The 19,913-nt window shown below is 44.6% G+C and overlaps 1 long non-coding RNA gene across 1 annotated transcript in view; it reads right to left on the bottom strand.

Moving 5' to 3' along the window:
* Positions 1 to 10,064: 10,064 nt before the first annotated feature.
* The window catches only part of LOC138581188 (uncharacterized), a 63,733-nt gene continuing 53,884 nt past the window's right edge, over positions 10,065 to 19,913 (bottom strand). The window contains exons 3-4 of the long non-coding RNA XR_011304466.1: positions 10,540 to 10,656; positions 10,065 to 10,220 (exon numbers count right to left, since the gene is read on the bottom strand). This is a non-coding gene — a long non-coding RNA (uncharacterized lncRNA). The remainder of the gene's footprint in view (positions 10,221 to 10,539; positions 10,657 to 19,913) is intronic.

The raw sequence follows: 19,913 nt of genomic DNA, 5'->3' as shown, positions 1-19,913 counted from the left end.
TAGGGGACCAATCCCTGCTCCTGGTGGGAGCAAACTTTGCCCCCTTGATCTTGCACCCAAAGTGCTTTGCTCCAGGGGAAGCAGAGGATACATGAAAGGGAAAGAGAGACAACAGGAAACCAGATGGTGGAAGACTTCTTCCATTGTCTAGAACACTCCTGCCTATTCTACTCCCACCCTGCTACTTTCTACTGACAACAAAATATCTTTAGATGTGCAGCACCCTGGTGTGAGGTTACTCCTCTTGAAAGGCTGTGCTTGTTTGATACCTGGGCCCAGGGCCACAGCCTTCTGTGCTGCAGTCTTTGGGGAAGGGGGTTATCTGCCCTCACAAAGTGATACAAAGAGAGGCTGGATCCTCTGGGTTTCTGTCCCACCGGGTCGCAGTAGCAGCCCATCTGGCCCTAATGCACATTCCCTTTGACAGCAGATCTGACTCACAGGAGCTGACACATGTGCAATATCAATTGGTTTGGAGTGGCCACAATAATAGGTATCACCATGCACTATGCCTAAATTCAGGCATAGTTTATTCTTAGAGATTACCCTGCCACCAACAACGGGTACTCATGATGGTCATAGTTTGGATACAGGGGACATATCTTAAATTTTGCCACTGTGCTGCAGTGACTTTGCTTTCACTGCAGCAATCGAGTCAGCATCTTGTGACCTTTGAACTGACACTGTGCTACTCGCAGAGTGGGTGCTGTGGATCAGGCTACTGATGCAGCAGCGCACAAGTGCACTATATTTTTGGCATGGAGATGTGACAAAGGGGGATCTGGTTAGTAGATTACTGCTTCGGAGAGGAATCACCCACATCATTGTAGGTTCTAGAAATAAAAAAGGCAGGGCTTTGCAGCCTTGTCAGGTGGCAATTCCTCAGATATTGACATTGACTCCTTAAAAACTCTTAACTGCAACAGTTCTGGGCTTTCAAATGAAGGAGAGAGAGAATAGAGAGAGAAGGGAGAAAGAGAGATGAGTGGGAGATATATAGAGAGGCTTACTAAACAACAGAGATGAAACATGGTGGTAAACCGTACAGCTCTCTTTTATCGTGCAGCATCCATGTTGGATATTCTCATTTCTAATGCCCTACTCCAGTCTTCCGTTCTACTTTTCACTATTCTGTCTTTTTCCTGAGTCATAAGTCTGTATTCTTAACTCTTACACGTCACAACTCTTTTACCCTCATGCCTTGTCACTCACCCGTTTTGTAAATTTTAGGGGATTTTCATTTCTCTTCCCCCTTCTTCAATATGACCTAATTCCTCATCTCCAACCCCTATTTGACACTGGACCCATATGTGTGTGTGTGTGTGTGTGTGTGTGTATGCGTGTCCGTGTGTGTGCGTGTGTGTGTGTTGCTTTCTATGGTCATGGCTACTCCGGCTTTGGATATCCAGAGCAGCAGCATCCATGAGCAGATACGTTCGATTTGTGAAGGATGTGGCATTCCATCCTGAATCCGCATCGTGAGATTCTTCCCTGGAAGACGTCTGCCAAGTTTGATCATGCAAGCCCGACTGATTAACGAACCCTGTAATTGGAGCCTAAGTTCCACCAAATCCATGTATTAATACATGTGGACCCTCTGCTTCTGTTACTTGGAGAAGTCTGGGGAAGAATCTGCTTACCTGAAGACTGGATGTGAGGGATCCACAGGGGATCCTGAAACTTTCCCAAAATCCCCTGGGTGACAAGTCTTTGCCCAATGACTATGCGATCGACTTCATGCAACTTGGCAGAGGCGTGGCCAGGGTTGTCTAACACGTGGGGCCTGAAGCTGATGTAGTTGGGCCCACTGCAGTGATCTTAACATCTGTACATGCCCACACAGAGCTGCTGAGTGAGAATTTACAGATTTTGGGTGGGCCTTGCCCGCTCAGGCCCTACCCTGTCTACGCCTCTGCAACCTGGATGAGAATAAGGATGGTGCTCGCGCTCCTTGACTCCGCAGGACATCCCTATTGTAAGCCTGGCGCAATGAGCCTCCAGAATCTTTGGAAGACAGGATTGGTGGCCTGACACTGACTACAGAAAGGCAAGAGGACCAGCACACAGGTGCATCCGCCATAGGTTCCTAAGAACCTTTAGCTCTGACATGGTAGGTTGCAGAGTGTCCATTATTCCGTCCACAGATGTCATCTAGTGTGGACATTATTGATTATGGAAATAGGAGACCATTCTGCATCCCAGCTTCTTCAGTTGTACAACTGTCAGTATGTACTCAGCCAACTGCATTGTCACTCACTGAGTGATGCCATTTTGTAGGTTGTGACATTGGAAGTGTGTTGGGAACCAGCAGCATCCTCACTCACTCTGTGAGGTTACATTTCAGGAGGTGTGACACTGGCAGTGTTCACTGAGCCAACATCACTCTTAATCACTGTGTGATATCATATTTCAGAGAGGTGTGATACTGGCAGTGTGTGAGAAGCCAACAGCAGTATACTATGTTATATTTCACACAGTGAGATGGTACCCCGGCAGTGTTGTTGGGAACCAGCAGGACACTTGCACACTTTGGAGTGTCACATGGAGATGAAGTGTGACACTTCTGTGTGTGGGTAGCCAAAATCACTTTTACTTTTGGGGTAATGTCATACTGTGATGTGCCATCACCTCCAAGGGGGCACGGAGAGAAAGTCCTCCAGTGTCTCTTCACTGCAAATAAAGTTACACTAGACGAGATTTTTAATCAAGCCATGCTAGTGTGGAAACACAACACGTCTCCCCAGTGTCATCTAAAGATCAAAACATCAAATGTTATGTTATTGGGTTTTATACCATGTACCACTGCCATTTGCATGGCCTTGAGATGCGCTTGTGGATCTGATAGGGAAAGTAGTGGTGGGGTTTGGGTAGAGGGGATGGCCCTAATACAAGTTTGGCAGTGTCAGAAAAAAGTGTTGATGATTCCATTACTGCCATTTATTTCTGCATGACAGAACTACCGCCATTTTTCCTGCACTGCCAAACTATATGCTTTAGCTGAACTACTGTGACGGAATCACCACATAGTAAATCAGCCGATCGAAGGAAAAGTGGCAGATTAACCTCCAGGTTGTTGCTGGCAGTAAATCCTCCACTTTACCCCCAAACATCGACAGATTTACAGCATGGTAATTCTGCCAGCACTAAATCCACCAAAAATCCCCATGGAGTCTTTCGGACACCAAAAATGGGGAGTTACATTGCCATACCACCACTTGTTATCCCTTGTAACTCCATGAGAACAAGTGGCAGTAACGGTAATCGAGTTTGGCAGTAATTCGTTTCGTGGATTTACTGCTGCATTGCCACCAAACTCCTATTGAGGCCCAAAGAGTTGTACTTCACTGTGTATGCCTGAGTGCGTGTTTCCTTGGTGAATGTTTATTTATAACCTAGAGGTGCTTTGTTTCCAGAGAGCAGGCCTGAAAGTGTTTGACTTGTCAGGGTTCTTTGGTTGGGGGTTGAGGGGGTTTGCAAGTTCATTCAAGAAGGGAAGTGCTTTGAGGGAACAAGGGAAGAAGGTTTCCTCTTGCATTTTGTGTTGGCGTGTTTATTCAGGATGCGATGGGTGCATCAATGTTGAGACAATAGCAATAAAAAATGGAATGTGCTTTCTTGGGGATAATAATATGTGAGAGATGATGGAGCTTATATGGTCAATGCATGGCACTACCTTCGGCCTACCTAGATGTGAATACAATGGACCGCCTCAGCCCGAATGCGATACCTCAAAATACAAGCAGAAACAGCATAATACCCTACCTAGAAAATAACTCAACTAACATTTGGTACCAATCTTGTCTTCTTACAGAAATGTTTATAGTTAAGTGGCTAGTGCACCTGCAATAAAAAAAAATCAATCAAACCATTTCTTGTCGGGGGTCAACGCAGCAAATGTATGTGCTCCCCTCTTCATGCTCCAGTTAGTTAGACATTAGATTGACAGTAAGACCAGATTTTTTTTTTTTAAATAGCACGCTGCAGGGGGGCACCAGCCAATCGGAAGGCTCGAAATATAGGCATTGCTGTATGGTATTCCGATCTGCCTGAGCAGCCAGCTCCTCTTTCCCTGCTCTCCCTTCTCTTTCACAATAGCACCCTTGTAATTTCCTACACGGGTGCTAAGGATATATATATTTTTTAAACCTACCTTTCCTGCGCTGCCTGGTGCCGGCAGTGCTGCTGTCCCCTGAGTCTGTTTTCCGTGCTGATGACATCAAAGTCATGAACATGGAAAACGGACTGATGCTTTTAGCGGCACAGCGTGGCCCAGTCTGGGCCGCGCAGGAAAGGTATGTTTTTAAAAAAAAAATAAAATCTGCTTCAGTTATGATCTCAGAATGCATGCTGTTTGAGCCAGCAGAGAGCAGTAATCCAGCTGTCACTGGAACAGCTAATTAAAGCTATGACTAGTTTTCTTGGAAAATATTTGACTGTGACACGTTACAGTCATTTATTGGCAAGGAACTGTTTACGGTACAATGTTCAATTTCGCTGGAGTTTAACACAGATGTGAGCTATAAACTGCAAGTCATTACTTATTTTAAAGACTAAAAAGAAAACTTTTTTCAGTCAGCTTTATTAAAATGCTTAAACAATTTTTTCTGCAACACATTAGGAGCTACTGATATTAGCATTTTTAAATCCAACCAGATTCTACATTGATTATATGGATAAGCAAATAGAAGATCCCTTACCTCAAAGTAAGCAAGAGGCCATGTAGTAAAGGGGATGACAGTGTGTCGCTGTGTATTATAAGGAATCAAATACCCCCTTATCATATATAAAAAGGACATTGCAGGCCACCTTGAAGTTCTGTGACCTTATAAAGGAACTCGACCTTCGGCCTCATTACTCTGTTTGGTGACGGAACTCCTCAGTGACCTGCAATAACATTATGATATACGGTCGTTGGTACTTTATCCTATATTAACTTGGCGGCGCACACTTACCACCTTCTGCGGTCCATCAGTGTAGGTATTATTGCCTAATTAAAGGGCATTTTTATAGTGACACTCATTTAACTGTGCCTGCATTTATTAGTTTCTGTCAATTTCCCAAGTTTAGGTTTTGACTTTTCTTTCAGTTTCTTGCGCTTTAGAGCAGGCTTCTGTTTCATTGTGCTGTTGAAGATTCCTGACCCTTTAATGACACCAGCTGTTAAAGACCTCCTAGGCCTCTTCAATGGTTGCCTGTGTCTGCAATGTTCCGAATGGCATGTGGAGTAGCCAGAGTACAGGCCAATACAGCACAGCTTGTCCGTTGTGGCATTTGTGATGTCTTTTTCGTATTATAGGCCATTTGTGATGTCACATCTAGCCTGTAATAAGAACATTATTTCCAGGCTTTTATACAGATATTACAGGCTGCAAAGAATTATAAATGAATAATAATCCTTGTGTGGTCCAACACTAAAGGCAAAATTGGCATTTGTGCGTAAGCATGCCAGGTGCTAATGTTTTTTTCCACAGGAAAATTGTGTGCGCAGGGAGGGCAAGCAATTTTTCTGACGAACAACACAACCCCAAAAAAGTTGGCCCCATGGAGATGGAAAAGGGAGCTCTAGTAAGAGTGCCGTTTCAAGTTCCATCATGAGCCTGTATGCACCGCCAGGGATGTGGGTGTGGCAGCCGAGTGGCACAAAAGTGAGGTAAATTGAAAACTTGAACGTACTGGTCATGGGAGGCGATGGCAGGGGTGGGGAAGAGAGGCAGAGTAGCTAAAAGCATGCAGAGGAGCCGGTCTGTGTTGTGAGCAACCTGATGTACTGTTTCCCCAGCCCCGTGTGCTGAATAAGAATCCATATGATAGACGGGATTCTGACTTTAGAAACAAAGGAGTTTGACCGTATCCCGCCGGTAATTCTGGCGAGTTACCGGCCAACTGACCGACCATTTCTGCCACCTGATATCCCGTAATTACCAGGATATTACAGGTGACGGAAATTGCAGTTCCCCAGGCCATGGAGTCAGATAGGACTCCGTAGAGGGGATTGTTGGGATTTCCGGCTCCGGTAATACCAGAGCTGGAAATGACGGCTGTTTTTGCTGGTGAGGGCCTGATTTCCCTCCAGTTCTTGGCTGGAGGTAAACCAGTGAACCCCCCACTGGCAAACCTGTAGTTTGCCAGTCTGGGAAAAGTGCCAGTCACAAAATTACCAGCTAGTTTCCCAGACCGGTAAACTTTTCACTTTTTTTTTGCAGTGGCCTTCACTGTGTCTCTAGGTAGCTATGTTATGAGATTTAAAACTGGCATCCTTCACATCTTGCTGGTGGCATCCCTGTCTGCACTTGTGTTAACATCCCAACGATTCTGTTGAGTTGAGTCAATTGTACACAGCCCTGGAAAAAGGATGTGCTTGAAACTGAAGTGAAGAGATTGATACCCGATGGGCATCTCTGAGGCACTATGGATGCGTGCCATATGTGAGCGCCGACTTTAATCAATGAAACTCAATGAATAGCGATGAGCTGCGGAGACTCTCCAATGCGCGAGACTCAATTAATCATTATGAAAGGTCTGTATGTCCACTGGGGTTTATCACAAGTGCAGCTGAATTCCCATTGGTGAGACTTACATCTAATCATGCCGTCTGTTAATTCTATTGGACTATGGGACTTTATAGAAACATCAATGGACTAACATGCCCCTAAAATACATGGTGTCAAACATCATCTAGTCTATTGCTGATGGCTCTAGCAGGCGACGAATTTATTTATAATTTGAAAGCGCTCACACAGCCCAGGGGCATCGAGGCGCTGTTACAATGACATGTTTCTTAGTTGCATATTTATAACGCACTTAATACCCAGAGGTTTCTATGGGCAGACCCGGGGATCGAACCTGTGTTGATTCATGTTGTCTTGTTTCCAAGGCGAGCACGTTGCCACTGAGCTATCCTCCCGGGACAATGAAGGGTTGGCTGCTGTGTGACGGACTCTGCCCTCGCCCTTCTGCCTTTCATGTGCAGGGAAGGGGCCCGTTAGAAAGTTCCTAATTTCGCTGTCTGCCAGTTTGTCTCTGGCCTTCAGGGCTGTAAAATGTGTGTGTGTGATCCTGTCCTAAACAGGAAAGCAACAGTCAAATCTGCGGAGCCAGGGAGACTGACCTTGAGTGAGCTCATTGTTATTCACTCAATTACTTTTATAGGGTAAAAACCATCAAAGTACAAAACAGAAAGAATAACAATGTCATCATCACATTAATCATGTTACAAAATCTACAACTTTAAAATGTTAGTATTAAAATGTAAAGACTATAAAACCACTAAAATGGGCCTTACCAGCATCCTTGTTTCCTGACCGCCACGTTACGAGTCTGCCTGCAGTGGCCGTTGCATCCGGCAGAGTCCGACCCGCCGGGCGCAATGGCCCCTGCAGGCAGACTTTTCACAGAAACACTGGCACCGTTAGCAACAATACTGGTACTTCCGTCTCCCCACTCCCATACACGGGAATGGGGAGTTGCTGATTCTGCTGCCTGACTTCCCGCGCCGCCGGGACTTCCTGGTGCCACCCCAGTGGCACCAGGAAGTCTGGCAGCGGATTCAGTGTTCCCGGGTCGGTGGCACCGGCGGGTTACCGCCGAATTTGGAATGAAGACTAATGTCTTTCCATGTGTTTCCATGGATGAGAATGGAAAAGAAGAAGCCAAGTGATACAGAAGCCCACGGTCCTGTTTGGGTATCTTTCTTCTTATCCGAGAAGCATTTATTAAATAGGTTTCATGAGTGTGTGCACTTAAAACAAAAGGGGTTCATTGTAGAAGTCTGAGAGCCAGTCTGCATGGGCAAAGCTATGAGCTTTAAGAATGGGTATGAGGATATGACCTGTGAACCACCTGGAACATTAGGCTAAATATTGACCTTTAATGGAAAGGGAAATTCTGCTTCTAATGAGCAGGAAGAAGTCAAATGAACAGCTACTCAGGACATGGTCAGATGCAAAAGGCACGGACATGACAGAGGGCAAGTGGGAGAATATGCAGGAAATGTGACCCTGACCTCATTGAATCTGGGTGAGAGAGTGCAACAAATAAAGATTCTAAACAATGCTTATTGGACGGTAACCAGGTTGAGTTTGAGGGGTATGGTAATCCTGGATGCTTGCTGGGGCTGTGGTCACAGGTTGGCTTCTTTTGAGCACATGATTTGGGAATGTTGTAGAGTGCGTGCGTTTTTGTGTGAAGTTACAGAGACAATGAACATGGTCGAGGGAATTGAACTAGATTTTTTTACCATTATTTTAAGGGAACATGAGCTCTTGGAGGATTTGACTTACCCACAAAAATGCTGATACTTTAGGGCCTCTCTTTCTGCAAAGACGATTATATTGCGGAATTGGAAGATTACAACCTTTCTTACAAGGATGTGTTGGGTCGAGGACCTGTGGAAAATGTCTCTACTTGAGCAAGTCATCCTGTGCAAGCAGAAGAGGGGTGGTTTGCAAGAGAAGGCCTTTTTGTCTGCATTGTTGTAGTATAAATGCTTCAATAAAATGTCAATACAAAAAAAAAAGAATCGGATTCAGGTGCATGACAAACGGTCCTAATTTAAAGAGCCTTTTTAAATTGGGTGTTGTCATTGAAAAACACTTTTGTAAATTGACCCTATTAATAATATATTCATTCCGAAACAGTAAAATCACTGTAGGATTCAAGGTTCATATGAATTATCTCTCTTTAGTACCCGGCGAGGGGGGTGTGGTGGCCTCCCAGCCAATGGGGAGGCTCAGAATGCAGGCATTACCACATGGTAATCCCGCTACCCTAAGCCTCCTCGTGGCTGGTGGCAGCCATCTCCCATCACCGGGGAATCAGTTAAGTCTTCTCCCCCATGCCCCCTTCCCCGAATTCCCTTTCCGCCCTCACACCCCCATTTACCTTCTTTTTCTGCCATTTCCAGAGCAGGCACGCTGTGAACACTTCAGTCCCCAGCGTGTCCGCTCCCGATCTGCAGTAGGTCGTCATGGAAAGGGAAAAGGTACTACATGTAGTCCCTTCTCCCTTCCCATGGTGGCCATTTTATTTGTTTACTTTTTTTCCTATGTTTTTAATGGCTGCCATGGAAAGGGAGAAGGGACTTGGCCCTCCCCCTGCTCCCACCTGTGAGGCTAAAAACCTTGGGGTCATCTTCGACTCCACACTCTCCTTCTCTCCTCACATCTCTGACGTCTCCAAGAAGTCACACTACCAACTCCACCTCCTCAGAGGTATTCTTCCTTTCCTCTCCTTCCCCCAGAAGCTCACTTTCTCCAGAACTCTGGTTCTCTCTAGGCTAGACTATGGCAACAGGCTCTGTCTAAATCTGCCTGCCTCTACTCTCCGCCCTCTGCAACTCATCCAAAACAGGACTGCGAGACTTGTCCTTGGCCTCAATGCCAGGGATCGTATCTCTCCAGGACTGAAATCTCTGCACTGGCTCCCAGTGGCTGCGACGATTAAGTTCAAAACCCTTTGCATTGTACACAAGGCCTTCTGGGGCCTGAGGCCCCAATATCTTCAACTCTCTCTTCCTAAATATCTCCCTTCTCGAGCTCTTCGCTCATCCGCCTCCAACTCCCTCAGGGTCTGTCGCTTCACCAAGCAACAAGTTGGTGGTAGATGTCTTTCTTCGGCTGGCGCCTCCCTCTGGAACAGCCTCCCTGAAACATGAGGAGAACCATCTTCGGTTCCGGAAGCACCTTAAAACCTTCCTCTTTGCTTCTGCTTTCTCTCCCCTCTCCCCTGCTGAAGTCCTGCTGATACTGTTACTGCAGGGTTACCTGGCCAGAAAAAGGTGGATTATTGATGCACACCTCAAATTAAATGGCAATGAAACATACATTTAAGAGATGCTGTAGATTAATTTTAGGTGTGGGGGAGGAACTGAGGCCATGGCACAAGACCCCTACAAACAAGAGACAATTGGAATGAGGATTCAACAAGGGAACCCTCCCGTCCCCTGCACACTTTAGGATGTTTGGACTAAGTCCACTACTGTTTTCCCATATTAATACAAAAAACATATAAACCAAAGAGTTCAGTTGTGTGTTTTTATAGCAAAAGTTTATATCTAAAGTGTCAAATACACAATATTTCAAAAGGAGAAACATTTACAAATTCAAGAAGCAAAGCAGTGCAATAGTAGGTCACAATACATTTGAAACAATGGTGAAATCCAATTCATGTGGCGACGCGTTTCGAGGATACTTTCCTCTTCTTCATATGGCCAAAATTGAATTCTTCATACAAAAGGAAAAAAAACAAAGGGGAGAACGTTTGTACAAGTTTTTTATACCTTGAAGTAATTCATTAAACTCCTGCTGTACATTTCAGTCTCATCTGTGAGCCAGAACAGACTGCATTGTCAGAGAAATTGTAATTAATCTAGTACCACAAGGGCACATTCATTCCCAGTTAAATTCAGGGTGAGGGGAGGAGAAGAGGTTCAGAGAGACGTTTCTAGTCCAGTGCAAGAGAAGTCATCGTTCAAAAGCGTTTAGAAAGAATGTAGGTAGGTAAAGGAGCCACATAGGACAAGATATAAGAAAGTATAATTACCAGTAAGCAAAGTGTTCGAGGGCATCGGGTGCAGATAGAGATCCTTGGTGGTGAATCAAGTGATGTGTAGATCCTCCACGGGAAATATAGTTTGCTGTAGTCAAGAAGAAGACACAGCTGCAACAAAAATGAGGAGCAAGTGAGTAGAAATCAAACTATGATGAAAGGTAAGTTTAACCCTAGGCACTAGAAGAAATGTAGTACCTGTGGAGTGTACAAGAGGAGTGGCAAGTGCTGGAGAAAATATTCGAACGGCGTGGAAGCCTGATATATTTGGGGTTAATTCATGTTAAATACTGTGTAACTTCTGTTCAACGTTCATCAAGAGTCAGCAAAGCACTCTAGAGAATAGGATATACGTTTGAGCTTGAGAGGAATACTAAAACAACATATATTGATAGAATACTATCCACAACTAAAGTGTTAGCTGATGAAAAAAATACCTTGTGGTATACGCTTAGCAGTTATGGTGCGCGAGCTGTCAGGCACAGCGTGCTGGCAATGTTTGTTTACATTTTCTCTTCATACTTTTTCTATTTTCCGTTTATTTTTTATCTTTATTTTCATCAATTTTATTATTTATTCCACATATACTTTCACTCCTCTTGACACATTGTGGTTTACCTCGGCGGGCTCACCCGATGACTTCTTACTCCATTCTAAGATGGCCGATCCTTTAGGTGAGTGCTTTAGTCCCTTCTCTATCTATCTAGTATGCACATGCTGCCACCAGCTACAGGGCTTGGCAAAAGGACAGGGCAGACCCATGGAGCCTTTGTTAGTTAATTAGGCTGGCCGTGGCAGGGGGAAGGTTTGGCCTTACCCCTTCTGAGATAACATGGTGTACTCCTGGCTGTCATATCCAAACTAAATATGACCGGGGGACTGTGTCTGTAGGCTGTGTCCACTCAAAGTACACAGGTCGATGTGTATGTCGTGCGGTGAGCATAAGTAATGGTACTGCAGGTGGAGTGAATACCTTTCTGTCATCGTTGGGTCGAACGTGAACGAGAAGAGGGTGGAGGGTGATATAAGAAGTTTTTGAGTTCGGGATTCTTTGCTTAAGGGATATGAGTCTCAGTATGTGCTATAGGGGAGATGAGAACTTCTAGTGAGGCCATCTGAGTTTATCCCAAAATATGTGTTGGTGGGCAAGATTTCAGCACGATCCAGTTACAACCCTTCATCTCTGCTCACCTCCATAACCTCCATAATATACTCATTTCTTGAATGCATAACTAATAAACTTAGTATAAACTAAAGATGGTACATATCAAATATATCACTAATCTGTTTTGTCCTCTAGCTTTTTGCAGAGACAATGATACCCAATACTATAGCTGAATTTACCTTGATCAGGAGATAATAAGGAGATAAGACATGCTGTTTTGCCTTAGTAATAAGGGGGTTACCTTATTTTACCACAATTAATGTATGTTTGATACTTCTTGTATTTTTAGGTAGTTATCCGTAATGTTCCATTATTGTAAAGTATGCAAGAAGGAAACCGAAACAGTATTGGGTATAAATATTATAACCACAGCAGTTTTTGCACATAGAATACCTCTGCTCTGAGAAGTGTAGGTAACGTGAATCTACTTACAATACGTCTGCTGACCTCTCACTGCCAAATATAAAACCCTTATTCTGTTTCTTCCAGCTTTATTTACCATTGAAACAATTTATAACGAGGGAGTAGGTAAGTATAAATATGTTTTACAATAATTTTTTCTTAACAATGAAAAGTATTTATGTTTTTATTTTCAATAGTGCGATTTAATCCATGAAAGGAGTATCAGTTATTGAACTGGTTTAAAAGTTAATTCCATCATTCCATGGAATCAGTCATACTTCTCTCCTATATCCACGCAAAAATTAAAGGTACCACAACTCTCGATTAGTAAAAGATTTTCTAACAGCGAAATATATTTTAAAGAAAATTGACACTTAGGACCCATGCAAAATACTGGCAGAGAAAACATGATTCATGTGTAAATATAATACATTCCTCTTTTTCTATACCTCTATTAAAGTCTTCCACCAAAGAACACATTTAAAAAACACATCTAATTATATGCAACTATCTGATCCGGCAAGTATCATGGAGCATCAATGGGTCCAACAATCCAGTGACAAGAGGAAACGTTTTCCAATAGTTAAAATCAACAACAGTTTATGTGACCTCAATGAAAGTGACCCTGTCAATATTTCAAGGTGGAAATAAAGGCCAACACACTTTCAACGGGATAAACTGCAATTTTATTTAAAGCAGAACCAGAAGGATTCCTTCAAATATCACAGGGATTTTCAGTTTCTCGGGCCTCCAAACCTCTGGTGTTCTCCCTTCTCCATGTTCTTCTGTTATAATATGCTTAGCGAACTCTGGGTAGCATCTCAAGGTATTCACTCCCTCTCTCTAATTGATCCTGAGTCTCCCCCTTTAGTGTATACAGATTGGCAGCCCTGTCCTCTGTACCCAGGGTTCTGTACTGCGTTCTTATTCTGGTTCTTTCATTTCAGAGTTCTTTACTTGAGGGAGGGACTGCTTGAATTCTCTGTTGCAGTTCCCTCAATTCGCACCAGACTATCCCTGACTCACTTTACAATATCCTGCGCGTTACTGCTTCGTTTCAGTTCTCATTCGTTCTGTTTATCTTTAATAACAAAAGTCTTATTCTTACTTGCATCCCCAATGATTACCGGCAGATGTCCTTTTGTTTAAGACGTAGTACCGCCGTTCGCCGACGGATGTCCCTTCATATTCCGGTGTCCTTCCGCTGCTCACCGGCAGATGTCCTTATAGCCGCGTAGCACTGGAGACTTGCAGCACGAACAGCTGATCAGGCCCAGCTGTACAGAGAATGCACATACGGCCGTCAGTCCGCTCCACTCTGGCTGTTCGTCTCACTCAGCCCTCGCAGTGCAAATTTGTTCAACGCTTGGGTCGCTGTCTCTCCCACACTCAGGCCTGATAGGGAGAACCTTGTTCTTCGACCACCGAGGTGTTACAGACCTCGTCAGTCAGAGCAACCTCCTTCGTGGAGGCGTGCAGAGCTTCGACGTCGCTCCTCTCGGCTTTTATCCTCTCGCAGAGGATAAGCAAGTCTTTAAACTGCTAGAACTTGGCAAAAACAATTCAACTCTTAACTCTTAACACTCAATGGGGATCTTCTTCATCGGCATTCCGCTCTCAATAAGTCCACTCGTAACGGTTCTCGTCCTCTCAATCAGCTGTTCCAAGGCAACAACAACAACACAAACAGGCATTTTAGATAAAAGGACCTTCACATGAAGTATCTTCTGCTACTGGATATGTAATCTGTCCATCAAAACTCAGGAACCACCTCCTGTCAATCACCCTTTTAGTCTTTTACTGCCATGACACCTGATGTTATCAGACAGCCCCTCCTAGTCTGCCTTCCTGGCATTAACCCTTTCACAAACGTCCCCCGAGCCCTTACATTCAGGAAGGGCATGTGCACGTGATAAGAAATCTGCTTGTGCCATTAGGGACGAGGGCGATGAACCGTCTGAAATGAATATGGCTGTAAAGAAAGAAACCATCTTAGGATTCTGGGATTGGTATCTTTGTTACGAGACATTCAGATCAGTGGTGCATGATCTGTTACTAACGTGAAGAGTCTCCCTAGTAGGTAGTATCTGAGAGCCTCCACCGCCCATTTGACTGCGAGGCATTCCTTTTCAATGCTCACATTCCCCAGCTCATAAGGCAGAAGCGTCTGACTGATAAACAGGATGGGCCTCTCTGTTTCAACCTGACTTTGGAACAACACTGTCCCGGAGGCATCAGTGTGCAGAAAAAAGGGTGTGTCATAGTCAGGGCACTGTAGCATGGTTTGATCAGACAGAGCATTTTTGAGTGAAGTGAAGGCTTCTTCTGTTTTCTCATTTCGCCAGTCCCTTTTAGATGGTGCTGATGACTTTAGTCTAACAATGATATCATCTAAGTATGCGCCTACATAATGCTTGTGCCCTCTGATCAAAAAGTTAATCAGTCTCTGAAAGGTGGCGGGTGCCCTGTGAAGCCCAAAAGGAAGCACTGTGAACTGATATAGACCTGAGGGTGTTGCAAAGGCGGTCTTCTCCTTGTCAGCAGGATACAGTGTTATTTGCCAGTAACCCTTCGTAAGATCGATGGTAGTTAGATATTTTGGTTTCCTCGGTTTATCCAATAAGTCTTCAATCCGCGGCATGGGGTAGGCATCAAACTCAAGACTTCATTTAATTTTCGGAAATCCATTCAGAATCAGGTACTTCCATCTGGTTTAGGTACTAGAACCATGGGAGAGTACCACACACTGTGTGAAGGTTCAATCACTCCTAACCATATCATTTCTTGTACTATCTTGTTGATAGTTTGTACCCTGGCCTCAGGTATTCTGTATGGGCATACACAAACTGTAGTTCCAGGGGGTGTATTTATGTGATGATATGCCAGCGTTGTCCTCCCTGGAATGGATGAAAAAAACTCTGCATATTTGTCAATTAAAGATGAAAGTTCCAATCTTTGAACAGCATTCAAGTCTTTATTGATGTTTAGGGCTTCTTTACCCACATTCTTTGACTCCTGAGGAAGGTGTTCGGTTGGCATTTCTTCAGTTCTAATCAACGACACTGTGAGTACAGACGCAAACGATTTTTTTAATAGGTTCACATGGTATGTTTGTAGAGGCATTTTCCTATCCGGTTGTTGAATCCTATAAGTCACTGGACCTAGAACTTCTTCCACAGTATAGGGGCCTCTCCATGCCGCCAGCATCTTGTTATCAGAGGTTGGAAGAATAACTAATACTTTGTCGCCTACTTGAAAACTTTGCATCCGGGAATGTTGGTTATAATATCGTTCCTGACTTCCTTGCGCTTGAGATAGATTATCTTGTGCCACTGACCTAAGATTCTTCACCCTTTCTATCAGCTGCGGAGCATATTCAGTGAGGGTTATTTCTTGATCCGGTTGTTTCTCCCACCCCTCCTTTAAGATGTCAGATAGGGTTCGGACTGGTCTGCCAAAAAGAAGTTCAAATGGAGCGATCCCGGTCGATGACTTTAGTGTATTCCTGAGAGTCAACAATATCCAGGATAACAGCCTGTCCCAGTTTCTCTCTCCCGGCCTTGTAGTTTTCCTTAACATTTGCTTGATCGTCTGGTTATATCTCTAGACTAAACTGTCCGTTTGAGGATGATGCACAGCAGTGTTGAGATGATCAATGTGCAATACTACTTGTTTTATCACAGCAGACATGAATTTCCTGCCTCTATCCGTGACAATTTCTTTAGGGATGCCTACTCGGGCGATAAAAGGAATCAACACATCACATATCTGCTGAGCGCTGGTAGACTTCAGCGGGAATGCCTCTGGATATCTAGTGGCGTAGTCCACTATCACTAATATGTATTTGTGTCCCCAACTAGTAGGATCCAAGGGTCCAACTATGTCCAACACTATCCGGTGAAATGGCTCTACAATTAGTGGCATGGGTTGCAATGGTGCTTTTACAATCACAGCCTTATTCTTCCTCTGACACTCCGGGCACTGCTGACAGAATCTGGCCACTTGTCTATAAACTCCAGGCCAAAAGAATTGAGCCACTATCTTTTGAGTCGTTTCTCAACTCCCAAGTGTCCTTCTCCCACTTGCAGGTGTGCCATCTCCAGGACTGGCTTATAATATTTACTGGGAACCAGGAGCTGCCTGACTGTTTCTCCCCTTGGGCCCTGTATAATGCAGTAGTACAAACCCTTGTCCTTAAAGAAACTCGGCCCTTTCCCATCCTGGCTTCCCTCTACAGATTCTCTGGCATGTTTCAAGACAGGATCCAACTCCTGAGCCATTCTGAAACTGTCCCCTTGCTCATCCAATTTTCAATTTACGGTGATCGGGTGCATATTTTTCTCAAGCCAATCCTTCGTAATGTTCTGTCGACCTGCTTGGCTTTTCTTCTCTTTGATGGGTGATGCTACAATTTCCTGATCGTGGTAGGGGGCACTCTCCAACCAATCTTTTTCTATGTTCTGTATCAAGCGTGGGCGATCAGGCACCTCAGATCCTACCAGGAGGGGTTCTGGCAACAACGGCATCACGGCAGCTCTCAACCCCATGTGTTCCCCTGCCACCTTTATCTTTATTTCCTTAATTGGACATCTTCTTACGTCCCCATGCACACATATTATAGGGATACTACCATTCGACTAAGGCACTTCACCTACCAGTTCGGCAGCAAGGGCTGTTTGCAGGCTTCCAGAGTCAATCATGGCCCGAGTTTGATGACCATCCACCTCTGCCTCACAGGTATATGCATATGGAGATTTCGGCGGCCGAATAGCTTCAGTAACGTCACCTTCTTGGGGGATTTCAAAAGTTCCAACATCCATTGGTTCTTGTTTGCTTCGCTTGGGGCAGAGCCGAGTGTGATGTCCCCACTCTCCACGGTCAAAGCATTGTGGACCTCTGAACCCCACACTGGGTGGTCTTGCTACAGCAGTACCAGGATTACTTTCACTACTGGGGCGGGGTCTGGCACCAACACCATCCCAATCAGATCAACGCATCATAAAATTAGGCCATCCCGGAACATTGGCTGGTCTGCTGGTTGAAGCAGGGGTACCACTGACACTTCTGGTAGGTCAAGGATATGTCATAATTCTGCTTTGACCCGCCTTTTGGTATGCCGAGGCAATGTTCACAGCTTCCATCAGAGTAAGGCGATGGTGTTATCTCACCCAGCATTGTACCTTAAGTGGAAGAGCTTCATGACTAGGACGATCTTCTCAGCCATTTCTTGAGTCGTGGTAGTGACTGTTTGCAACCACTTCTTGCCCAACTCCTTCACTCGGTAGTACAGTTGTCTTGGAGTTTCATCCGCTAGCAGCTTGGTTTCACGAAACTTTATCCAATAGGCTTCTTCATTGTGCCCCAACCTCTCTAATACTACTCTTTTCATATCCCCGTAATTGGTGTCACCTGTTGGATTGGTGGCTTGGTATGCTCTCTGCATTTCCCCTGTCATTAAGGGAGCAATGTAATGGCACCACCTATCGGCCAGCCACTGAACGTTTATTGCGACCCTCGCAAAGTTGGCAAAAAAATGGACTGGGTCTTCCCCAGTGGCATATTTCTTTAACACTGAGGCAGGAACCTGAGAATGCCTTTTTAGGTTTGTTGTGTCGATTAGCTGGGCTATTTGTACCTGTGAGGCTTGTTGAAACACCTGGTGATCCGCTTGTTGGCTTTGTAGCTTCAGCGCTTGTTGCAATAGGTGTTGACCTTCACTCAAAGTCTTTATTAGGTCTTCCATGGTGTTCGGCCCTATCCCACCGCTGCCACCAATTGTCAATTTTTCAAGGTGGTAATCAAGGCCAACACACTTTCAATGGGATAAACTGCACCTTTATTTAAAGCAGAACAAGAAGGATTCCTTCAAATATCACAGGGATTTTCAGTTTCTCGGGCCTCCAAACCTCTGGTGTTCTCCCTTCTCCATGTTCTTCTGTTATATTATGCTTAGCGAACTCTGGGTAGCATCTCAAGGTATTCACTCCCTCTCTCTAATTGATCCTGAGTCTTCCCCTTTAGTGGACACAGATAAGCAACTCTGTCCTCTCTACCCAGGGTTCTGTGCTGCGTTCTTATTCTGGTTCTTTTATTTCAGTTCTCTACTTGAGGGAGGGACTGCTTGAATTCTCTGTTGCAGTTCCCTCAATTCACACCAGGCTATTCCTGACTTGCTTTACAATATCCTGCACGTCCCTGCTTTGTTTCAGTTCTCATTTGTTCTGTTTGTCTTCAATAACAACAGTCTTATTCTTACTTGCATCACCACCGATCACCGGCAGATGTCCTTTCCTTTAAGACGTAGTACCGCTGTTCACCGATATATGTCTCTTTGTATTCTGGTGTCCTTCCGCCGCTCACCGGCAGATGTCCTTACAGCTGCGTAGCACTGGAGACTTGCAGCACGAAAAGCTGATCGGGCCCAGCTATATGGAGAATGGGCACGCGCCCGTCCGTCCGCTCCACTCCGGCTGTTCGTCTCACTCAGCCCTCGGAGTACAAATTTGTTTAACGCTTGGGTTGCTGTCTCTCCCACACTCAGGCCTGACAGGGAGAACCTTGTTCTTCGATCGCTGAGGTGTTAGTTTAGTTTGTTCATTTATAAAGCACGTCTGAACCCTCAGGTAGCTGGGCGCATAATCATGTGCACAGCAGAGTTACATATCGTTACACAAACACCTTAATACACCAGTCAGAGCATACATTAGTCCAGGCTCTGAGCAGTTACATACAAGAATAAAGTATACAGAGAACAGTGTACAAGATAGTTACAGTGGAGAGTGAGGACCGGGTTACAGGGTGGTCAGTCAGGGCAACCTCCTTCGTGGAGGCATGTAGAGCTTCGACTTTGCTCCTCTCGGCTTTTATCCTCTCGCACAGGATAGGAAAGTCTTTAAACTGCTAGAACTTGGCAAAAGCAATGTATTCAACTTAAAACTCTTAACACTCAATGGGGATCTTCTTCACCGGCACTCCGCTCTCAATAAGCCCATTCGTAATAGTTCTCGTCCTATCGATCAGCTGTTCCCTGGCAACAACAACAACATGAACAGGCACTTTAGATAAAAGGACCTTCATATGAAGTATCTTCTGCTACTGGATATGTAATCTGTGCATCAAAACTCAGGAACCACCTCTTGTCATTCACCCTTTTAGTGTTTTACTGCCGTGACATCTGATGTTATCAGACAGCCCCTCCTGGTCTGCCTTCCTTTCACAGACCCACATGGATGAATCCGCAGTGAGGCCGAAAAAAAAGGCTGAGTTTACAGAGCAACACTTATTTCAACTTGAAGTCAGCTGTGACGAGGTACTTGCTGCATGAAAAAACAAGGCAGTGTGGGCTAAAAGTTCACAACGATTGAACTAGGAGGCACATAAATGCAAGGGTTTGTATACAAAAAAGAGCAATTGCACTACACCAGAGAGCTGCAACCTGAACTCCTCCAGGTGTCTTGGACTATAACCCCCATCATCCCTCTTGTCTACGCTGGTTAGAGCTGATGGGAGTTGTAGTGCAAAACGGTGGTCAGTCACAATATCCAAAATTTCTCTTTTTTTAATTATATATTTATTTTGGGGTCTGGGATTTTTAAAAAAAAGCTAAAAACAAACAAACAGGGGGTTAGGGGGAACCCCCCCCATTTCGAATAAAAAACGTCATAAAAAAATATTCGACTTTTTTTTTCGGCCTCATTTTTGGAGATTTTTTTTTTGGGAGATTTGTTTTTTTTCAGATTATGACCATAAACCGTGCAAAACATCTGGCAAGCCAATGATAGCTGACCTCTACACAAACACC

Source organism: Ambystoma mexicanum, chromosome 3p (assembly GCF_040938575.1).
Source record: "Ambystoma mexicanum isolate Mex_15411 chromosome 3p, UKY_AmexF1_1, whole genome shotgun sequence".
NCBI classification, from domain to species: Eukaryota; Metazoa; Chordata; class Amphibia; order Caudata; family Ambystomatidae; genus Ambystoma; species Ambystoma mexicanum.
This window is presented reverse-complemented; position numbering and strand designations above follow the sequence as displayed.